Source organism: Scyliorhinus canicula, chromosome 1 (genome assembly GCF_902713615.1).
Source record: "Scyliorhinus canicula chromosome 1, sScyCan1.1, whole genome shotgun sequence".
NCBI lineage: Eukaryota > Metazoa > Chordata > Chondrichthyes > Carcharhiniformes > Scyliorhinidae > Scyliorhinus > Scyliorhinus canicula.
The window spans coordinates 217,344,069-217,367,016 of NC_052146.1; the positions used below are offsets into that span (position 1 = coordinate 217,344,069).

A 22,948-nucleotide genomic window follows, 5' to 3' on the forward strand; every position below is an offset into this window, starting at 1 on the left:
CCCCCCCTCCACTCCTTTTCACATCCGTTTAACACTGCTTCGTTCCTTCATACACTGAGTGATTATTTGTTTGTTTCTTTATTGCATTTTTATTTGGTATTGCTCTTTTTAAAAACAATTATATTTTATTAAGTTAGAATACAAATCTCAGGAAAGAAGTTGGAGATTTATTTATCTAATTAATTATAATTTTTAAGGGCCCTTCAGAGATTCACGGGCCCCTTCTTGGCTCTCCGGGCCCCGGACCGATGTACCGGCTGAACCAAGACTACTGCTTGATATCCTTTTAAGTTGCCGACCATCTCAAATCACGAATTGTAACTTTATCTTTAAATTCACACACTCTTGCTGAAAATATGGAATTTCATTAATTATGCCCGACCTGGGCACATCCTTCCACTACCTCCCCTGCTTTGTTCCTTTTCATGCACTGCTTATTTGTGTCCTGTTCTCTTTTTTTTCTTCTTCCTTTTTATTACTAAAACAGTTGTCTGTGTTTGTTTCTTTATTGCATTTTTATTTGATATAGGGGCCCACTTGCCATTGGGCAAGCTGACACCCTGGCCAGTCCGCCACTGAATGTAAGCCTACTTGTGATACTAATAAGATTATTATTATGTGAGAGGGCTCAGGAGTGGGAGCCAGGAGAGTTGAATTGAAAGGAGATGATAGGCATTGTTGGCTTGAGCTGGGTATCTATAAGACTGGTGGGATCAGTTGTATCATACTGGTGCGCAGTACTGTGCAGTCAAGTACAACGATGACAAGAGCTGAGTTCTTTAAGGTTTGAGCATCTGCACCCCAGGAAGAGCCAGCAGGTTCGCAGAGGAGGTTGTTTCACATTTTGATCTTTGCTCAGATGTTTTTGTATGTCAGTATTTGGAAATGGAGCGTTATCCGTGATCTTAGCTGCGGGTTAAATATTGGCTAGAAAGCTGAACATCATTAATACAGTACTCCCTCAGCAATTCAGCGGGTATGGGAGGCTCGATGTTTGTGGTCGAGTCTTCAGAGTGGAACAACCAGACCCAGAGGAGCCTCTAAAACATACTGCCAGGAACCCAACTACACTTGACAGTAGGTAAGCCAAGATTTTATATCCCCACACAATGAACCCCAATGTTTGGTTTGTTTATTTTTATGATTTTATTGACCTGCTTTTGTTGATTTGTAAACGTATTTCTACCATTTCCCATTCAAATACTCAAAGAAGCAACAAACCTGCGCAATCTGATTGGCCGAATTCGACTGGCCATCAAGTGGGGACACGTGTGATCCCGCGCACGCGCGCTGTCTGCCGGGCCAGGCAGGGAGGACCCGCTGTGGTTCACAGCGCTGTGTCTATCGGGCTGATGGAGTAATGGTGGTTCCCCGCGCGGTGTCTGCCGGGCCGGGCTGGGAGGACTAATGGTGGTTCCCCGCGCGGTGTCTGCCGGGCCGGGCTGGGAGGACCCCCTGTGGTTCTCCGCGCGGTGTCGGCCGGGCTGGGAGGACTAATGGTGGTTCCCCGCGCGGTGTCTGCCGGGCCGGGCTGGGAGGACCCCCCTGTGGTTCTCCGCGCGGTGTCGGCCGGGCTGGGAGGACTAATAGTGGATCCCCGCGCGGTGTCTGTCGGGCTGGGCTGGGCTGGGAGGACTAATGGTGGTTCCCCGCGCGGTGTCTGTCGGGCCGGTCTGGGAGACTGGGAGGACCAATGGTGGTACCTGGAGGTAGCGCCGGTGTTGAAGCGGCGACGGCGGGTGAGGAGCTCGGTGTTTTCGGGGATGGGAGAGTGAGGGAAGCGGGCGCCGGGAAGCCGAGCGGGGTTAGGGTGGGGAGCCGGGGTGTGGCGACGGTTTAGTTGCTGCTCTAGGTGGGGGAAGCCGGAGGCTGGGCCGGCCTAGGCCGCGGCCCCGGGGTTTGTTTGTGTTCCTGCGGCTTTGGGGGCAATGTCAGCGGGGCCGGCTTCCAGATCCCTGCGGCCCGAGGCTGTGCCCTTCGCAATGACACAATAACCGGGCGGCTGCTGAACGTTAGACACACCAGGGTCGCAGAATCAACGATGAACGGCCACTCGGCCCACCCAGCTTGTACTAGCCCAGATGTCTGGCATTTGTTTATGATTTTCCACGTCGTGGCTCTGTAATCACCCGGCCAACAAAGGTACCCCATAATATGGGGAGCTGACACGATGCCCTGTTATTCTTTGTTGCTTCTGATTGATAGGTGATTTTTATTTTGGATGATCGGTGTCAGCATTTCGCGGAATGCCACAGTGCAGAAGGATCACCTTTGGCTCATCATGCCTCTGTTGGTTCTTCTAAAGAGCTGACCAAACGGTCCTACTCCCTGGTGCACCACATTCCCATTTGCCTACAAGTGTCTATTCAGTTACTGCTCCCACCACCTTTATCAGCCATTGAATTCCACATCATCAAAACTCAGGCGTTCTGTCCATTGGGTCTGATTGCTTGTTTGTCAGATAGATTAGCAGAAACAACCCTGTTACAAGCATATGATAATGGAACTGTTTCTACTGCAGAAGCTTAAGAAAAGGATTTCAGAGTAGAGGTATTAATAACCGTGCATTGTTCTCTTAGAACTCAGTTATTTATTTCTAAATTTTAATTTTGCATTTGAATAAGGTTATCCAGGCTAAGTTAAAGTTACATTTGTCCTACCTGCCGTAGAGTGCTTAAAGGTTTCTGATTGTATGAAACGCAGTTCATTGAATTGACTTTTGTTTGACACCGAGTCATAAAATGCTTGGTCAAAAGAGGGAGATTTCCAGGAGCATCTTAAAGGAGGAAAGCAAGGATGAGGTTTTGGGAGGGAATTTCTGAGCTTTGGGCTGAGGCAGCTGAAGCCACAGCACCAGTAGTGGGAAGCTTAAGTGACCAGATTTGGAAGATTGTAGAAACATCAGGGTTGTAGGCTCACTCAGCTAAATCGCTGGCTTTTAAAGCAGACCAAGCAGGCCAGCAGCACGGTTCGATTCCCGTACCAGCCTCCCCGGACAGGCGCCGTAATGTGGCGACTAGGGGCTTTTCACAGTAACTTCATTGAAGCCTACTTGTGACAAGTGATTTTCATTTCATTTTTTCGTATGGCTGGAGGAGATTGGAGAGAGAAGGATGTAGGACCATGGATGCATTTGAAAACCAGGAAGAGAATTTTAAAATCGCTTCATCAGGAGCAGGTCAGTGAGCACTGGACTGATGGGTAAATGGGACTTGGTGCATGTTAGGTGATGGTTAACCAAATGCTGGATAACCTCAAGTTTACAAAGGGTAGAAAGTAGGCGCCTGGCCAGCGTTTGTTGAAACAGTCCCATCTAGAGGTAAGAAAGGCATCGCGAAGGGTTTCAGCAACTGACGAGCTGTGGCTGGAATGGAGTTGGAAATAGACTGTTTTGGTGATGGTGAAAATGTGTGGTTCAGATATTAATAATATTTATAATAATAATCGCTTATTGTCACAAGTAGGCATGGCTTCAATGAAGTTACTGTGAAAAGCCGGCACATTCCGGTGCCTGTTCAGGGAGACCGGTACGGGAATTGAACCCGCGCTGCTGGCATTGTTTGCATTACAAGCCAGCTGTTTAGCCCACTGTGCTAAACCAGCCCCATTCTATTGATGTTTATTCAAGATAAAGATGGATAGTTTTTTGAAGAATAAAGGGTTACCGTGTTCGGGTGGGAAAGTGGAGCTGAGTCCACAAAAGCTCCGCCATGATCTCATAGTATGGCGGAGCAGGCTCGAAGGGCCAGATGGCCTACTCCTAGCTCTTATGTATTCTAAACTTGTGACTATCAAATGTTGTAGTATCTGAGAATGTTTCAGTTAGAAAATAGATTAAAATGGATCTTTCGTGGTTTGAATTTTGCTAAATGTATACACCTGGTCTATCAGAATTTTCCTTCAATATAATTAACATAGGAACAATGGGCTGATTGGCATCTCTCTGTTGTATCTTTCAAAGATCACAAGAACATGCGTTGATCCTGTGATAATCCTTTTAGTGCAGCCTTCTGAGGTGAATGTATTAATTAAAATTTATATTGCATACCATCCCGGATCTCTTTCCATGTTGTAAGTGGGAACAATTGATGAAGATAAATAAAGTAGTTAACATTTGCATTTTGTGCCCAATTTGAAGTATTAACCATATGATGACCCATGGCTATATTTGTTAGCTTTTGTGACGGTTATGAAGTATGTGGAGCTTCTCAGTATGGATCACCCAAGTAACTACCCTAACCTGACTTCTATCTCCTATGCTTGAGGTCGAATTTTGGTAACGTGCAACTTCCATTTAATGCCAGAATCCATTTGGCAAAATTGCAGCAACAGCTTGGATTGGGCTGGTTTAAGGAGTTAAGCGTGTGGAGAGACAGCTGTGTAGCAAACCTCGGTCATTCCATGGAGCTGGCTTTGATACAACTCATTTTTTTAACAAACATTTTATTAAGGCATTTATGGTTTATAACAACAAAAGATAGAAATACAAATGAAACATAATTCAGTGTGTAACACGCCCTTCCATCTCTCACTTCCCGCCTAAGACAAACAAAAAAAAACCTAACTTTCCCTTACTCCCCAACCGCCCCCCCCCCAATTGAAGCTTTGATACAATTCTTAATAAGTTATTCATTTATTGAAATTCTGCCAATGTTTTACATAACATGGCTTGTCAAAGGTCCATTGAGAGGTGGAATATGTCCTCAGTGTGCCATTGTGGTCATAAATTACTTTTGTGTTCAGAAGAAAGAGTCAATATCTCTAGTCTCTCCTCTGAGCCAGTGTCTCGTATTCCCGATATCACCTTGGTGGAATCGCTTCTACGTGGTCCTGAAATCCTTCCTAAAGAAAGGCACCCAAGGGCAGCACAGTGGCCTAGTGGTTAGCACAACCGCCTCACGGCGCTGAGGTCCCAGGTTCGATCCCGGCTCTGGGTCACTGTCCGTGTGAAGTTTGCACATTCTCCTCGTGTCTGCGTGGGTTTCGCCCCCACAACCCAAAAATGTGCAGAGTAGGTGGATTGGCCACGCTAAATTGCCCCTTAATTGGATAAAATAGTTGGGTAATCTAAATTTAAAAAAAAAAGAAACGCACCCAAAACTGATCAGCGTACTTACACCGTGACTGAATGAATGATTTGTTTCAATACGATATTGTAACTAAAACCTAATCAATGATTTCATAGAATTTACATTGCAGGAGGAGGCCATTCGGCCAATTGAGTCTGCACTGGCCCTCGGAAAGAGCACTCTACTTAGCCCACGCCTCCACCCTATCCCCATAACCCAGTAACCCCACCTAACCTTGTTGGACACCAAGGGCAATTTAGCATGGCCAATCCACCGGATCTACACATCTTTGGATTGTGGGAGGAACCCGGAGGAAACCCATGCAGACACGGGGAGAAAGTGCAAACTCCGCACAGTGACCCAAGCCGGGAATTGAACCTGGGACTCTGGAGCTGTGAAGCAACTGTGCTAACCACTGTGCTACCATACTGCCCCTAATTTGTGTAGGCGTAGCATTATTTGTTTGCATTTGTGCTCTGTAGCCATATTTAGGATTCCATATGCTTTTTTAAAACAGTTTTACCAATATTTCATTCCAGTGAATGTTTTGTATTTGAGCCCTCAGCTACTTTAAGTTTTGCCCTTTTGCATATATACTGTCTCATTCTTCATATCACTTCATGTTTTCTTGCATTTAATTTAATCAGATTATTACCTGCCTGATCTGCTGAGGTGTCAATGTCATCCGGAAATTGATTACAATTCTCTTTTTTTTTATTCTATATTTTATTGAGGCATTTATAATTTTAACAATTTTCGACATCAGATTTCAACAAAAACGCAACGATATAACCAACAAACCCCTGCCAACATGCCTTACGCAAACATTGCCACCTTACCCAGCCACCCCTCCGCTGGTTCTCTTGCCCTTACTTGTCACTCCCATGCCTCGCCTCCCCGATACCGGTACCGTTAACAATGCCCCGAAACTTTTAAAAAAAAAATAATTTTTATTCAAGGTTTTTAATAATAATAACAAATTTTCTCCCCGCAATTTAAAACAAATAAGGCGTGTTTCCACACCAAAACAAGATAAGAACTCCCCCCCCCCCCCAATAAATAATAACAAATAGCAATACAAGAAAGAAGAAAATAACATAACCAACCCACCGCCGCAACAACAAACCCCCCAACCATTCCCAAACCCCCCCCCTCCCCCAAGGTTGCTGCCGAGACCGACCACTCTCTACCCCTTCGCCAGGAAGTCGAGAAAGGACTGCCACCGCCAAAAGAACTCCTGTACCGACCCCCTCAGTGCAAACTTCATCCTCTCCAACTTGATGAACCCAGCCATGTCGTTGACCCAGGTCTCCGAACTCGGGGGCCGCGTATCCCTCCACTGTAACAGAATCCTGCTCCGGGCTACTAGAGACGCAAAGGCCAGAATGCTGGCCTCTCTCGCCTCCTGCACTCCCGGCTCCGAAGCTACCCCAAAGATCGCGGGCCCCCAGCCCGGCCTGACCCTAGACCCAACCACTTCCTACAAAATCCCCGCCACCCCCTTCCAAAACCTCTCCAGGGCCGGACATGCCCAAAACATATGGGTGTGGTTTGCCGGGCCACCCGAACACCTCCCACACCTGTCTTCCCCTCGGAAAAACTGGCTCATCCTTGCCACCGTCATGTGAGCCCTGTGCAGCACCTTCAGCTGAATTAGGCTGAGCCGTGCGCAAGAGGAGGAAGAATTCACCATCTCCAGGGCATCCACGTCCCATCCTCAATCTCTCCCCCTAGTTCTTCCTCCCATTTCGCTTTGAGCTCATGTACTGAGGCCTCCTCCTCCTGAATCAGCTGGTAGATAGCCGAGATCTTCCCTTCCCCGACCCACGTCCCCGAAAGCGCCCTGTCCTGCACCCGCCTTGGCGGCAGCCGCGGAAACTCCACCACCTGCCTCTTAACAAAGTCCCTGACCTGCATATACCTAAAAGCGTTCCCAGGGTGGAGGTTCCACTTCCCGGGGCCTTCCGCGCCCACACAAACCCCAGAATCGACTTATTCACCCTTCTGAAAAAAGCCTTCGGGATCAATATGGGGAGGCACTGGAAAAGAAACAAAAACCTCGGGAGCACCGTCATTTTAACCGACTGGACACTGCCCGCCAACGAGAGCGGCAGCGCATCCCACCTCATGAACTCCTCCTCCATCTGCCCCACCAGCCGCGAAAGGTTAAGCCTATGCATAGCCCCCCAGGTCCTAGCCACGTGGAGCCCAAGATACCTAAAGCTCCTCTCAGCCCTCTTCAACGGGAGTTCCCCAATCTCCCTCTCCTGACCCCCCGGGTGCCGGACAAACAGCTCGCTTTTCCCCACATTGAGCTTGTATCCCGAAAAGTCCTCAAGTATCTTCAGCACCTCTGGCATCCCCTCAGCCGGGTGCGCGACATACAGCAGAAGATCATCTACATACAGCGACAACCCCCCCCCCCCCCCCCCCCCCCCCCCCCCCCCGCACAATCCCCTTCCAACTCTTCAAGTCCCTCAGCGCCGTGGCCAGGGGCTCAATTGCTAACGCGTTGCCTCGTCCCTCTGGAAAGCCGAAAGTCCTTTGACCTCCTCCCATTCGTCACCACATTCGCCACCGGGGAGCTGTACAGCAACCCCACCCAGCTGATGAACCCCTCACCAAACCCAAACCTCCGCAACACCTCCCACAGGTAGCTCCACTCCACCCTATCAAAGGCATTCTCCGCATCCATGGACGCCACTATTTCTGACTCCCCAGCCACCGGCGCCATCATCATGACATTCAGGAGCCTCTGCACGTTGGCATTCAATTGTCTGCCCTTTACAAACCCCGTTTGGTCCTCATGAATCACCGTCGGGACCACATCCTCTACCCTCCTGGACAGCACCTTTGCCAACAACTTGACATCTACGTTAAGGAGCGAGATCGGCCTATAAGACCCACACTGAAGGGGGTGCTTGTCCTGCTTCAGGAGCAAAGAGATAATTGCCCTGGACATCGTCGGGGGCAGAGCCCCCCCCTCCCTGGCCTCATTCGGGGTCCTCACCAGCAGCGGTCCCAGCAAATCTGAAAATTTCTTGTAAAATACCCCCAGGAACCCGTTAGGCCCCGGCGCTTTCCCTGTCTGCATGCTTCCCAACGCCTCCACCAGCTCCTCCAACTCAATTGGGGCCCCCGAACCCTCCACCTGCTCGTCCCCTACTCCAGCTTATCCAAAAAGCGGTCCATCCCGCCTGCTTCCCCGGGGGGTACCGCCCGGTACAGCCCCTCATAAAAGGATCTGAACACCCCACTGATGTCCTTTCCACCCAGCACTAAGTTCCCACCTGCATCCGTGGCTCCCGCAATTTCTCTAGCTGCCTCCCGCTTCCGGAGCTGGTGAGCCAACACCCGACTTGCCTTCTCCCCGTGCTCATACACCGCCCCCTGTGCCCTCCTCCACTGCGCCTCCGCTTTCCGGGTGGTTAAAATGTCAAACTCTGCCTGGAGATTGTGCCACTTCCTCAGAAGCCCCTCCTCCGTGGTGTCTGCATATCTCCTATCCACCCTGACCATCTCCTCCACCAGCCTCTCCCTCTCGACCCTCTCTCCCTGTGCACCCAAATAGATATCAGCTCCCCTCTGACTACTGCCTTTAGCACTTCCCAAACCATCCCAACCTGCACCTCCCCGTTGTCATTGGTTTCCAGGTACCCCTCTATACCCCTACGGATCCGCCCGCACACTTCCTCCTCTGCCAAAAGCCCCACATCCAACCTCCACAGCGGGCGCTGATCCTTCCCCTCCCCCAACTCCAGGTCCACCAAATGTGGAGCATGATCAGAAATGGCTGTCGCCAAATACTCCGCCCCAACCACCCATGGGATCAGCGCCCTGCTAAGCATGAAAAAGTCAATCCAGGAGTACGCCTTATGAACATGGGAGAAAAAGGAGAACTCCCTACCCTCCAAGGGTCCACCCCTCCCATCTGATCCATGGACCCCCTCAGCACCGAGGCTGCCGCGGGCCTCCTGCCCGTCCTAGACTTCGAACGACCCAGAGCCGGATCCAGCACCGTGTTAAAGTCCCCACCCAGAATCAATCCCCAGGTCCGGGATCAGGCCCAGCATATGCCGCATGAAGCCCACATCATCCCAGTTGGGGGCATAAGCATTAACCAAGACTACCCGCTCCCCCTGAAGTCTCCCACTCACCATCACATATCGACCTGCTCTATCCACCACCACTTTGGACGCGGCGAACGACAGGTTCTTACCCACCAAAATTGCCACTCCACGGTTCTTTGCATCAAGCCCCGAGTGAAACACCTGTCCCACCCAACTTTTTCTTAGCCTCACCTGATCCGTAACCCTGAGGTGCGTCTCCTGGAGCATAGTCACATCCGCTCCCAGCCCCCTCAAGTGAGCTAAGACCCGGGATCGCTTCACCGGACCATTCAGCCCCCTCGCGCTCCATGTGACCAACCGAACCCAAGGGGCCATCCCCTTCCCTCTACGCCGATCAGCCATAGCCCAACCTCAACCCACCACGTGCCCAGGGAACCCCCCAAGCCCGCTCCCCACGGTGGCAGACCCCCCTCCCAACCCCCCCCCCCCCCTTCACCATCCATTCCCTCACAGTCCCTGCAGCAACAACCTGGCACCCCTCCCCCCCCTCTTCCCCCCCCCCCCCCCAAACCACCCCCCCACACACAAGCTAGGGCCTCCCTAGCTGCGTTAACCCCAACATTATGCTTCCGTGAGTCAGCTGACTTCTGCTGACCCCGACTGCTCCCGCCATAACCAGGACAACCCCCCCCCCCCCCCCCCATTGACCCATCGGGACCCCAAACTACTCCACAACCCACCAGTGGAAAAAACAAAAAAAGCACCACAATAAATAACCAACAGCCCCAAAAAAACCCGAAAGAACCCAAATAACCATAACTAAAATAGCGAAAACAAACAGGAAACAACCATCAGCAAACACAGCCAATATAGGCGAAAGGATACCTAAGAGGGCAAAGCCTCCAAACAAAGTACATTTCCCCCCCAGTCCTCAGTCCGAGTCCAAGTTCTCAGCATGGACAAAAGCCCAGGCCTCCCCCGGAGAGTCAAAATAGAGCTGGCGGTCCTTGTACGTGACCCAGAGACGAGCCGGCTGTAGAAGGCCAAACTTCACCCCCTTCCTGTCGAGCACTCCTTTCGCTCGATTGAAGCCAGCTCTTCTCCTCGCCACCTCCGCGCTCCAGTCTTGAAAAATCCAAACGTCGTGTTCTCCCACCTGCTGCTCCTCTCCTTCGCCCACCTCAACACCCACTCCCGGTCAACCAAGCGGTGAAAACAGACCAGCACCGCCCTGGGCGGTTCTCTCGGCCTGGGCTTCCGCTGCAGCGCTCGATGGGCGCCTTCCAGCTCCAGGGGACCACAAAACGACCCCGCACCCATCAGCCAGTTTAACATTAGGACCACATAGGCCGCCAAATCCGAATCTTCCAGCCCCTCCGAGAGGCCCAAAATCCGTAGATTCTTCCGGCGGGAGCGGTTCTCCATCTCCTCCATCCTCGCCAGCCATTTCTTGTGCAGTGCCTCGTGCGACTCCACTTTCACTGCCAGGCCCAAAAGCTCATCCTCGTTGTCCGAAGCCTTTTGCTGCAGCTCCCGAATCTCCACGGCCTGGGCCGTCTGAGTCGCCACCAGCTTGTCCAGCGAGGCCTTAAATGGCTCCAAAATCTCGGCTTTGAGCTCCTTGAAGGAGCGCTGAAGCAGCTCCTGCTGCTCCCGCGCCCAATGCTGCCAGGCTGCTGCTTCCCCGCCCGCCGCCATCTTGCTTTTTCTGCCTCTTGCTTTTCTCTGTGGTAATACCGACTTTTGGACCGCTCCACTGCGAGTCCAGTCCATCCACCGGCTGCTGGGCACACTGGCTGTGTTTCCCCCCCCGGGGAAAAGTCGAAACAGCGCCGTTGCAGGCTCTTAAAAGAGCCCGAAAGTCCAAAAAATGCGGGAGCTGCTGAACGTGCGGCTTAGCTCCGCTTTGCCGCCACCGGAAGTCCCCACAATGCCCCCAGACTCATGTCCGTGCATGATGCTGCCTCCACCTGCTCCCACACCGACCCCCCCACACACCCCCATCCCCCCGCTCCAGCATTACCTTTTTCACCCGCGGGATTTTACCTGCCCAAACAAATCCCAAGATCACTGCATTCAATTTTTTTGAAGCAGGCCTTGGGGATAAAAATTGGGAGGCTCTGAAAAACAAACAACAACCTTGGGAGGACCGTTATTTTAACCGTCTGAACCTGCCCCATCAATGACAACGGGAGCGCATCCCACCTCCGAAGACCCCTGTCATCTGATCTACAAACCATATTCAGTTTATACTGCTGCTCTCACTCCCACACCACCTGGACACCAAAATATTGAAAGCTCCCTCCCACCACCTTGAACGGCATCTCACACGATCTCTTCTCCTACCCCCTGGATCGTAAAGACTTCACTCTTACCCATGCTCAATTTGTATCCCGAAAACTTTCCGAATACCTCTAGTATTCCCATAATCCCTCCAATCCCACCCAGCGGGTCCAATATCTACAGAAGTTGATCGTTCGCGTACAGTGAGACCCTGTGCTCCACCCTCCCTCCCATGTACTAACCCTGGCCAGACCCTTGACGTTCTCAATGCCAGCGGCGCTATAGCCAAGGCAAACAACAGTGGGAAAAAGTTGACATCACTGTCTTGTCCCCCAATGTAACCTGAAGTCGCCCAATTCGTCTGCACACTTGCCACCCGTGCCTGGTATAGCAACCGGACCCAATCCACAAATCTCTGCCCAAACCCAATCCGTCCAGGACCTCCCATAAGTAGTTCCACTCCACCCGATCAAAGGCCTTCTCTGCGTCCATGGCCACCACCACCTCAACTTCATGCCCCTCTCGAGGCACCTCCTAATATTAGTCGCCAAATGCTGCCCCTTAACGAACCCTGTCTGGTCCTCCCCTATTACCCCTGGGAAGCAGTCTTCGATCTTTGTGGCCAGGTTATTCGCCAATAGTTTGGCATCCACATTTAACAGGGAGAGTGGCCTGCATGGACCACAGTTTTCCGGTCCTTATCCCGTTTTAAAATGAGGGAGATCAATGCCTGTGACAACATCGGGGGGAGCACTCCCAGCTCCTTTGCTTCATTGAAGGCCCTTTCCAAGAGCGGTCCCAAACACCCCCGAGAACTTCTTATAAAATTCCACTGGGTACCTGCCCAGTTCCAGGGCCGTACCCGATTGCATCACCTCCAACCCTCTACTACTACTACAAGCCCAATTGGGGCCCCCAAGCCCTCCACCAACTCCTCATCAATCTTTGAGAACTCCAAACCTCCCAGAAACGACCTCATCCCCTCCTCCCTGGCTGGGTTTCTGACTCATACAATTTGCTATAAAACTCGCTAAACAGTCCATTCACCCCCGCCGGGTCCAAGACTGTATTGCAACCTGTGTCCTTCACTTTCCCAATCTCCCTCGTTGCCTCCTGCTTCCTTAACTGGTGCGCTAACATCCTGCTCGCTTTCTCCCCATACTCATATACCGCCCCTCTCACTGTTCACAACTTCCCTACTGCCTTACCCCTGGTAGCAACCCAAATTCCATTTGCAACCTCTGGCGTTCCTTTAAAAGCCCTTCCTCGGGGACCTCTGCATATCTCGTGTCCACCTGCAGGATTTCTTCCACTAGCCTTTCTATCTCTACCCTCTCCGCCTTCTGTGTGCCCAAATCGAAAGAAACTCACCCCTGACCACTACCTTCAGTGCCTCCCAAGCCGTACCTATCGCTACCTTCCCCGTATCATTAATCTCACCCACTCACACACCTCTTCAACCGCTAACAGTCCCACAACCAGCCTCCATTACGGAACCGGTGCAACCGCACCGCCGTCGTCCTCGGCAGCTCGTTCCCCTGGGGCTTCCTCATCAGCGCCCCGTGCGCTCAATCCACCTCCAAATGCCGTGCGAATGTGCTCCCTCTCCCAGCAGCTCTCCAGCATCCTCCCCACATATGCACCAACATCGGCTCCTTCACTCCCCTCTGGCAGGCCCACGATTCTTTTGCTCTGTCTGCGTGACCGGTTCTCCAGGTCTTCAACTTTCTCCTGGAGCTGCGTGTTCCCCCGCCACCTCCATCTTCTGGATCGACTGACCCTGGGCTGCCAGCTTCGTTTCCACATGGTTGATCACCGCCTTGATCGAATCCACCACCCAGGCCAGGTCCTCCGGACTCTCCTTCCGTTGCTGGGTGAACTTCTCGTTCAAGAAATTCACCAGCTGGTCCGTCGACCATTGAGCCGACAGGGTCGTGCCCTGCTCCTCCGCCATCTCCATGTGCGTTGCAGGTGCCGCACCAACTCTAACCGACTGATTCCATCTTTTTCAACCAATTCTGGCCCTCTGCTCCATACACCAGAGAGCATACACCAGAGGATTAGTCTCTTCCCCTCACTCTTCTGCACCTTTTTTCCAGCTTACATCCACCTGTTGAGCGGGGAAAAGGTCCGGAAAAATCGGCACGAGCGGAAGCCACCAAATGTGCAACCACTCACTACACGGCAGCCACCGAAGTCATTGATTACAATTCTTATCAGTCAATCACATTCCTTTATTTGTGTGACAAATGCAAATTTTGATATTCATCGTTAAGATGATTGATATATGTGTATTGAGAAGAACAGTAGTGCAGTGGTTAGCACTGCTGCCTCACGGCGCTGAGGACCGGGTTCGATCCCGGCCCCAGGTCACTCTCTGTGTGGAATTTGCACATTCTCCCCGTGTCTGCGTGAGTCTCACCCGGACACCCAAAAAGATGTGCAGGGTAGATGGATTGGTTACGCTAAATTGCCCCTTGGAAAACAAAAAGAATTGAATACTCTAAATTTATTTTTAAAAATGTATTTTGAGAAGAGAAATAGTAGTAATAATCTTTTTATTGTCACAAGTAGGCTTACATTAACACTGCAATGAAGTTCCTGTGAAAAGCCCCTAGTCGCCACATTCCAGCGCCTGTTTGGGTACACAGAGAGAGAATTCAGAATTCTCAGCTGGTACGGGAATTGAACCCTGCATGCTCCCAACACTGACTCCAGGGATATACCACTGCTTACTTAGATAAAATACGACCATTGTCACAGTTTACAGCATTTATACTTTCAATTTCAGACATGCTGATGGTTAAATTACTGTTCCTATGGTTCTGGTTTCATTTTGAATTATACTGTTCCATTTTTAGTACACTGGAGACTCTGGCTGTATCTTATAACAGCTTAACTTGGCATGAATGTGGCCTTTGTTCACTATTAATTTACCAGCATGCTAAGACCTGGAAATCTTATTATTTATGTTTCTGAAATGAACGATAATTTTTAAAAAGGCAAATGGAATTTACAGAAAAATGTTTACGTTCTTAGCCTTTTTGATGTTTGGTGACACCTGGAGATGTCATTTCCATTGACCTGTTGTAGAAAGTGGTGCTATAAATGTGCTTCTTTAAGATACTAAATATGATTTATTGTTTGATATAATTCCTAATATGATTAATGCTCAGACTTGTCAGCATTTGTTTAAACAGGTAGTGAAGGAAGCAACAGGTTCCGGAACAAGTTATTTTTAACCTACTTGAATGTTCACAAAAAAAACTAGTCTCAGACACTGAGACAAGTTCAGTTTGAAATGGACGGAAATGGTCACTAGGCATTGAAGGTGTCTTTAATAATTTATGGTTTTGAAGAGGAGATGCGGAGAAGGTGCACAAAAGATTTACCAGGATGATAGCAGAACTGAAAGTCCACACCTAAGTCACAATATTGAACAGGCTTGATGTTCTTTTCCCTAGAAAAGAGAAGGCTGAAGGGTGACCTGATAGAGATATTTATGATTTATGAAGGATTTTGACAAGAGCACATCTAGAGAAGATGTTTCCACTTGCTGGCAAAACTAAAACTATGGATCTTAAATATAAGTTGACGACAAATAAATCCAGTAGGAAATTCAGGAGGAACTACTTAACCAGAAAGTGGTGAGAATGTGGAATTCACTTCCAGGAGTACTTGGCAAATAGTGTAGATGTATTTAAGGGGGATCTGGAATGAGAGGGAAAGGGATAGAATAAAATGAAGTAGGATGAGAGGTGTGTGTGGACCAGTTTTGTCAAATGGTCTTTTGCTGAGCTGTAAATACGATGTAATAAGGTAACTGTAAATTTTACAGTTTTATTTTAGATAAAATAATTTCACATGAAATCATGTAAATATATCCATACTGTACAACAAAAATAAAAGGAAGTGGATGCCAAATAAACATGATTTAAATTCAGCTTAAGTTGTAATGTTGTACAGTCATGTGTCCCAAATTCCATTAAACATCAATTGGTATTTTTCCTGTTTATTGCTGATGGAGGAGTATAGATGTAAAAATCAAGTGAGGCTACAATTAACACATAGATGCCTAATTTTGTATGTACAAACTCTTGTGAAAACCCTGTGCTAGTATTTGTGGGTTTTTAAAAATCAATGCTATATTAAGTTTGATTCAGTTTCTGGTTGTTTCAGCTTGCCTTGTACTGAAGCAGGGTAAGGCAGTTTGTTTAGAAGAGGTATGCAGCTCTTTAAACTTGTAATCTTTACCAGTGAATCACTTGCCGCCTTTATATTCACTTGTGCCCATTCACACACTTTCTCTAGATTTTCATTTCTGGTCCACTTTGCTGTGGGATGCTGTGAAATTGGGATTCACCATTTTTTCCCACTGTCTTTCAACAATAAAACATGAGTTAATGCCAAAGCAGAGTGAACTGAATTAGAAAGTTGGCAACTCCCTGCTGAAAGACAATTTATATAAATAACTTAGAACAGACACAAGGGGAATAATAAAGTTTGCTGATGGTAGCAAATGTGAGAACACTGAGTAAGAGTGAAAGATTTTTGGAGGACAGACAGAGGCAGAGAAATATTAATACATTTTCATATAATGAAAGAATCTTATACGGGTGGGGGAACTTTGGTTTGATTGCAGATACGTGTAATTGTAAAGGTGAGAGTCCAAATAGAAAAATTTAAATGAGAAGCCAAATTTTTTTATTCATATCCGTTTGACAATAAGAACAAGGACAAAATGAGATTCATGGAAAATGTAAAACTTCATAAGAATGATACCACCTGAAATGAAAGTTGTGGGGACGAAGAAGCCTATTTGAAACAAAGTGAAGGAGGATCAAATAAGACAGTTTCAGAATTATGATGCATTTTGAAGGAAATAATTTCTGCTAGTTGGGAAATTGAAAATTAAGGAAAAGAATGAAGTGAAAATTGGAACTATTGGAAGCCGCTATGACATGGAATGCAATAACTCCCAGAAAATATAACATAACTGGAAATGGAATTGGACATGTATTTGACAAGGATTCAAGCAAAAATCATTAGAGTGGACAGGTGCAAGTGAATAGCTATTCCCCATATACACCTTGGGCTAAATGGCCGTCATCTGTGCTATAATTTCTGTGATTCTGTTTGAAATCAGGAGCTCACTATGTGAGGAATGACTGGCTTTAATATTATTGAAACCCTCCGCCATGGTTACTATTGAAGTTTAACTAGTATGTGAGTCACCTCAGGTTACTTCCGCTCCATTTAAGAAAGGGATTATTAGAAGCACACAATCAGTGGGACAGAACACATCCTGATTGAGACCCAGCTAGAGTGAGTGGGGGTATCAGGAGTTCGGCGAAGAGGGGAAAGAGGTGCTTATTTTTTCTTTGCTTTCTAACTTTTTTAATCTTCAGAGGGTGGTCTTGCCCTGCTGCAACAGTAGAGGCTACAATGGAGAGGGATTTCCATGTACTCCCCGATCGCCGACCTCATTTTGCGCAGAGCTCCTTATCCACCAACAAACCCGAATCCCCCCCCCCCCCCCCCGCTGAGTCTCTGCCCCTCGCTGAGCCTCTCCTCCAGCCAATGTGACAGTGATCGGATATTACAATTCCCGCATACTCCATCCGCAGCACTCCCAACATCACCATCCTGCTCACCAGGAGGAAATCAATTCTCGAGTACGCCTTATACACGTGCGAGAAGGAGTGCTCTTTCTCCAACCCACCCCCGGTCTTAAACCTCCATGACACCCTGCCCCCTCCCCAAAAAAAAAATCAGGCCATTTCTCTTGCCTTCCTCCACTGCCTCACTTCCGTTCACCACTCTCCATTTCCTGCTCGAAGCAGCCCCCTTGCACCCACCCTGCTTCTGCCCGCAGAGAAAAAACAATCGCAGTCACAATCCACCCCTTCCAATAAAGGACATCATCAAAGGCAGGAGGGGGTCAACTGCCACCATACAAACTTATAGGGCTGGATTCTTCTGGCTCGTCTGCCGGACGCAATGGGCGAGCTGCGGACAGTGGAGAAGTCCATTGACCTCGGGCGGGATTCTCCGGTCCCCGGATGGATGCGGCCAGAGAATCCCACCCATTAGCTTGTAACTCTGCAAAATTCAATAGACAGTAACAACGTCCAACAAACCAAGACGAAAAGAGCCCCCGACCCCCCCACCCTCCGGCAACATACATCAGCTATACCCTCCAATCTTTACAGATGCAGCTCCTTCATCTCACACAACTCAGTTCTCCCCCACTTTATGGTCTCTTATAAAGTCATTCGCCTCTTCTGGCGTTTCAAAATAGTACTCCCCGCATTCGAATCTGACCTACAGTTTCGCCGGGTTCAGCACCCCAACCAAATTTTCCTTTGGTGTACACCGCCTTGGCCCTGATGAATCCTGTATGCCTCTTCGCCAGTTCCACACCAATATCTTGATATATTTGGACACGGTTCCCCTCCCATTTACAGTCTCGCTTCTCCCTAGTGCATCGCAAGATCTTTGCCTTCTCCAAGAATTTGTGTCTCCGCACAATCACCACCCACGGCAGCTCCTCCGTTCTCGGCCTCTGCCTTAAAGTCCTTTGGGTCCTGTCCAGCTCTGGAGTCTTGTCCAGCACTCCTTGCTCCACCAGCCCGGCCAACATCTCTGACACATTTTGTGGCACTAGTCCTTTCACACTGTGGCAGCCCCACAATCCGTAGGTTCTGCCGCCTTGACCTGTTTTCTTGCTTCTCCACCTCCAACCTCAGCGACTTACATAGTTCCCCAAGGGCCCCCGCCACCACCTCCAGTGACACAATCCAGTCACTGTGGTTGGACACCACCATCTCCACCTCATGTAGCTTCACTCCCTTGTGCCTCAAGGCACATTTCCACTTGCCCCTCGCAGAAGTGCTTCTCCCTTGATGGCCTTCGACAGTCCCCATGCATCTCCTTCTTCTGCTGTCGACATTCATCTCTCATGAAGGCCATCAACTGCTCCAAATGTGCCTTTCCCTTATGCCATTTTCTCAATTGGTGCTACACCGTGGGTCCCCTCCAATTCCTTAGCCAGGTTTTTGACTGTTTCTTGCCAGGTCTGGTAGCCAGCAGACATACCAATTTTGGGGAGAACCTTCTGCACCACTTTCCTGCCGGAGCTACCCTACTAAGGAGTATGAAATGCCCAAACCAACGCCTTTGAGCCAGAGCTGCCCTGTGTGCGACCACTCATGCCATGGGCCGCCACTGGAAGCTCCAAAAACGAATTCATGGAGTGCATGAGGGATTGTTTCCTAGAGCAATATGTCATTGAGCCAACTAGGGTTCAGGCTATCTTGGATGTGGTAATGGGTAATAAGGTAGGTTTAATAAATCACCTCAGGGTAAAAGATTCCCTAGGAAGTAGTAATCATGACATGATAGAAGTTAATATTCATTTTGAGAGTGAAAAACTTGGGTCAGGAACAACTTAAATCAAGGGAATTACAATAAAACAGATAGAGCTAGCTAATGTGGGCGGGGTGGATAGACCGCAGGAAAGACAATAAAAAAAATAGTAGCAGACATTTAAGGAGGCAATTTGTGACTCTCAGCAAAAATATGTCCAGTAAGGAGGAAATATTCTAAGAGAAGGATAAACCAACCAGGTGTAACCAAGGAAATTAAGGTGAGTACTAAGTTGTAAGAAAAAGCATATAAGGAGGCAAAAGTCAGTGATAGCTCCAAAGACTGGGATAAATTCAAAATCCAGCAAAGGAGGACTAAAAAGATAGAGAGAAAATAAACTAAGAGGGCAAACTAGTGAGAAATATAAAAACTGACAAGAGCTTCTTTAAATATATAAATAGGAAGAGAGAGGTCAAAGTGAACAAGCCCCTTAGAAAATGAATCTGGGGAGATAGTTATGGGGAACAAGGAAATGGCAGACGATTGAAACAGATATTTTGTATCAGTCTTTACAGTGGAAGATACTTTGAATATCCCATTAATACTAAAGAATACGGGGGAGGAATTAAATACCATCACTAGAGAAGTATTAGACAAACTTATGGGACTAAAGGCAGACAGATCCCTTGCACTGATGGATTGGATTTTGAGATCCTAAGAGAAGTAGCTATAGTGGATGCATTGGTTGTAATTCTGCAAAATTTCCTGGATTCTGAAGAAGTATTGGAGGATTGGGAAACTGCCAGTGTGGCACCCCTATTCACAAAGGGAGGAAGGCAAAAAGTGGGTAACTATAGGCCGATAAGCCTAACATCTATTGTTGGAAAAATATTGGGGTCAATTATTAAGGAAGTAATAGTTGGACATCGGAAAATCATAATATAATCAAGGAGAGTCAACATGGCCTCATGAAAGGGAAATCGTATCTGACTAATTTATTAGAGTTTTTAAAGGAAGTCTGGGGAAGGCAAATTTTGTAGGAATGAGAAGGGACTTGACTGAGGTAGACTGTCCAACACTGGTAGAGGATCAATCAGTGGAAAACTAGTGTGAAGCTCGAAAAAGCAAGATCCTAAATGTACAAAGTAGACATGTCCCCTCCAAAACTAAGAGTGGTACTGCCAAATGTAGACCCCCCCTGCTTGTCTAGTTGAATACAGGGGGAAGATCAAACAAGAAAATAAAACGTATGATAGGCACAAAGAACTAAGCACTGCAGATAGCTTCGATGAGTACAGCATTTATAACTGAAGGAAGAAAGTTTAAAGTTGTTGCAGCAACTATACGAGGCATTGGTGAGATCACACCTGTGTATTGTGCACAGTTTTTGTCCCCTTATTTGAGGTATGTTTTAGTGGCATTTCAGAGGAGGTTCATTAGGTTGATTCCAGAGATGAGGGGTTTGTCGTATGAAGAGAGATTGAACAGTTTAGGCCAATACTCTCTAGAGTTTAGAAGAATATGGGGAGATCAAATTGATGCAAGACGATAAAAGGTACGGATAAAGTAGACGTGGAGCGGATGCTTCCTCTTGTGGGGCATCCTAGAACAAGAGGTCATATTCTTAAGATAAGAGGTAGCAAATTTAAAATGGAGTTGAGCAGAAACTACTTTTCCTAAAGGGTTGTGAATCTGGAATTCACAACCCCAGAGTGCGGTGGATACTGGGACAGTGAGCAAATTTAAGGAGGAGTTAGATTTTTAATTAGTAATGGGTTGAAAGGTTATGGATAATAATAATAATCATTATTGTCATAAATGGGCTTACATGAACACTGCAATGAAGTTACTGTGAAACGCCCATAGTCGCCACATTCCGGCGCCTGTTTGGGTACACGGAGGGAGAATTCCGAATGTCCAATTCACCTAACAGCACGTCTTTCGGGACTTGTGGGAGGGAACCGGAGCACCCAGAGGAAATCCGTGCAGACATAGGGAGAACGTGCAGACTCCACATAGACAGTGACCCAAGCCAGGAATCGAACCTGGGACCCTGGTGCTGTGAAGCAACAGTGCTAACCATTGTGCTGCTACTGTGCCGCCCCCCAGATAATGGCAGGATGGTGCAATTAAGGCCAGGATGAGATGAAAATTGCTTATTGTCACGAGTAGGCTTCGATGGAGTTACTGTGAAAAGCCCCTAGTCGCCACATTCCGGCGCCTGTTCGGGGAGGCTGTTACAGGAATCGAAACGTGCTGCTGGCCTGCCTGGGTCTGCTTTCCAAGCCAGCGATTTAGCCCAGTGTGCTAAACAGCCCCCTAGATCAGCCATGATCAAATGGCAGAGCAAGCTCAATTGACCAACTAGCCTAATTCTGCTCCTATATCTTATGAACTTAAGGAAGTGTAGAGAAAAAGTCAAAAAGGAAATTAAAAATAGGGCATGTAAAAAGATTGGCAAGTAAAATTAAAACCCAAAGATGTTTTACCACTAATGGTAAAAGGTTAATTAAGTAAAAAGTGGAATCTATCCGAGATGAAGAGGAGAACTTGTGTCGCAGAGACTGGGAAGGGTTTTTAAATTAATATTTTGTCTCTGTGTTTACAAAGGAAATGTATGATGCAGATTTGGTAGTCCAGAAGGAATACAGAGATATTGGATGGGGGTAATCATAAAGAGAGAGGGAGTACTTGAAATCCTTGAAAGTTGATAAGTCGCCATGACCAGATGGATTCTTACCAGGTCAGGGTGAAGATAGCAGATGCTCTGAGGATTTTCCAATCCTCACGATATACAGGGAAGGTACTGGAGAAATGCAAATGAGGTTCCATTGTTTAAAAAGGGATCACGGAAATGCCAAACCATTGTAGGCCAGTTAGTCTTACGTCGGTGGTGGGCAAATTAATAGAATCAATCCTGAGAGGTAGGAATTACTGTCACATAGAAAGGCATGGACTAGTCGGGGATAGTCAGCGTGGATTTGTTAAAGGCAGGTCTTGCCTCATAAATTTGATTGCATTTTTTAAGGAAGTGAGCTGAAGGGTTGATGATGGTTGTGCAGCGGATGTTGTGTGCATGGATTTTAGCAAGGCGTCACAAAGTACCAAATGGCAGATTGGTCAAAAAAGTAAAAGCCCATGGGCTACAGGACAATGTGGCAAACTGAATACAAATTGACTTAGTAACAGGAATCAAAGGGTAATGGTCGATGGCTGCCCTCACAAATGGAAAATTGTTTTAAGTGGTGCTCCACAGGGCTCGGTGTTGGGACCCTCGCTGTTTGTGTTATATATTAATGGTTTGGACATGAACGTGAGGATCACGATTGGGAAATTTGCAGACGTCACAACGATTGGCCCCATGGTGGACAGTGTAGAGGATTTATTATAATCTCCAAAATGATAAAGGTGGAGTAGGTGATAAAGTTGCAAATGGAATTTAACACAGAGAAGTGCGAGGTCATGCATTTGGGGAGGTCAAACAGTTATAGGGAGCACAATAAATGGGAATATACTAAGAGGAGTAAATGAAGTTATGAGATCTTGGGCGCACAAGTATGCAGGTCCCTCAAGGCAAGTTCAAGTAGATAAGTTTGTAAAGAAAGCATTTGGAATGCTCTTCTTCATTGACAAAGGTAGAGGATATGATGTTGGAATTGTATAAAACAACTGGAGTATTGTGTGCAATTATGGTCACCATATTCCAGGAAGGACGTAATTGTTCTGGAGACAGTGCAGAAGAGGTTTACAATAATGTTGTCGGGCTAGAGAAGTGTAGCTATGAGGAGAGATTGGATAGATTGGGGTTATTTTCCTTGGAAAAAAGACGGCTGACGGGTGACTTAATTGAGGTGTACAAAATTATGAGGGGAAGAGATTTAAAAAAAACAAATAAATGTAGAGTACCCAATTTTTTTTTCAATTGAAGTGAAATTTAACATGGCCAATCCACCTACCCTGCACATCTTTGGGTTGTGGGGTTGAGACCCACGCAAACACTGGGAGAATGTGAAAACTCCACACGGAATTCTAGTACTGGGGACATAGATTCAAGATAAGTGGCAGAAGATGGAGAGGGGACATGAGGAAGAACTTTTTTACGCAGAGAGTAGTGGGAGTCTGGAATTTGCTGTCCGGGGTGGTGGTGGAAGCAAAGAC

The 22,948-nt window shown here is 47.8% G+C and overlaps 1 protein-coding gene across 3 annotated transcripts in view; it reads left to right on the forward strand.

The window, feature by feature from the left end:
- Positions 1-1,608: 1,608 nt before the first annotated feature.
- vps54 (VPS54 subunit of GARP complex) overlaps positions 1,609-22,948 on the forward strand; it is a 149,564-nt gene continuing 128,224 nt past the window's right edge. For 2 of the 3 annotated variants that reach the window (XM_038807716.1, XM_038807738.1), the window contains exon 1: positions 1,609-1,739. The gene's annotated coding sequence lies outside the window, so the exon portion shown is untranslated. Of the gene's footprint in view, positions 1,740-1,956; positions 2,143-22,948 lie in introns of those variants that run through there. The other variant, XM_038807726.1, reaches the window with a different exon arrangement.